A 1,542-nucleotide genomic window follows, 5' to 3' on the forward strand; every position below is an offset into this window, starting at 1 on the left:
CACGGGCGCGTGGCCCCACCGATCCGGAGGATCAGGGGTGCGTGGGCGCAGAGCTGCGGAGGATCAGGGGTGCGTGGGCGCAGAGGTGCGGAGGATCAGGGGTGCATGGGCGCAGGGGTGCGGGGGTGCAGGGTGCATGGGCGCAGGGGCACGGGGTGCAGGGTGCACAGTGCAGGGTGCGCGTGGCAGAGGTGCATGGTGTAGCACTGCGGAGGTGCACAGCACGCAGCCATGGCTGTCCCCAACTCTGCCCTGGCCCTCCCACTGTGTCTGCACAGGGGTCCCTCGCCCTGGCAGGGGCCCAGGCACTGGGACGGCCCCGCTGGGCTTTCCTCAGTGCTGCCAGGCGTGGTAGCAGAGCTGGGGCTGCTGCCAGCCCTGAGCCACCCGCTCAGCTGAGGCGCTTGGTTCGGCTGCCCGGGCTGTGGGCCGAGGCTGATGCAGGCCAGGTAGAGCCCTCAGAAGCCTGGGCAACTGAAACCCCTCATCCCCAGCCATCTCCTCCACTGGCCACATCCCCATAGCATCGCATTTAATCTGTAGCCAGGGCCCCCTTGGAAACTTGTAATCTCTTGGGGTGCTGCTGGGACCCCCAGGGTATGTGATGTATCTCCTATAGCCCAGGGGGACTGGGGATTTTTGCAGCATGCACTTGGTGATGCTGCTGCATGGGGACGGACAAAGGTTCATGCGTCAGGCTGGGCCCGGGGTGTTGCACGCCTCTAGCCTTTGCTGCTGAGGCAGAAGGAAATCCTTTAGATTTCGCATGTCAACAGCGAGCCTTGAACTCAGCAGCAGCTCCTTGGGACACTGACGGTCTCTCACGTGCAGCTTGCACCCATCTTGAGTGCCCTGATGCCATCAGGGCGCCTGTATATCACCATTGCGGTAATGATAATACGGTCTGGATTTAAAGGTGCACCTATAAGCGCCCTTGGTAGACTGCAGCAGGGAAATGTTCAGCCAAACGTGCCGGGGGAGCTTTGGTACAGCGGGCTGGAAAAGAACTGGGACAGAGAAAATCATGAGGCAGAGAAAGCGCGGGGGCAGAGCTGGTGTCCCCCAGGCCTGGGCATCCCTGTGCCCTCGGGCACCTGGGAATGGCCGAAAGGTGCTTGTGTCAGGAGCAAAATAGTGTCCAAGCCCGTTGCTTCCTCCTGATTTTCCAGGAGCCCTTTTTCATCTTCCAGAGAAGCACAAAATATGCTGGAAGATGCAGAGATCGACCCAAGGAAAGGACCAGCTGCTCAGCGCTTGGGCAATTTTCCCAGCCCCTGTAATTCTGTGAAATGACAGCTCTGAGTGTCAGAGCAGTTTATTTCTGAGCGGTGAAGTCTGGAGGGATCGGACAAGTGCTGGGAAGCAGGAATCAATACTCTGCATCCCAACAGTGTTATCCCCACGTTATTGCACACCAGGATCCACTACAGTGATTCGCAAATTGACAAAGGAGTGGAGTCTTTTATGGGAAAAGTTGCCTTTTTGTTTCTTCAGCATTTCTGCAGCAGCATTAAATACCAGTGTAACAGAAGAGGATGAGGA

The sequence above is a fragment of the Egretta garzetta genome, unplaced genomic scaffold (assembly GCF_000687185.1).
Source record: "Egretta garzetta isolate BGI_Z169 unplaced genomic scaffold, ASM68718v1 scaffold34, whole genome shotgun sequence".
Lineage (NCBI taxonomy): Eukaryota > Metazoa > Chordata > Aves > Pelecaniformes > Ardeidae > Egretta > Egretta garzetta.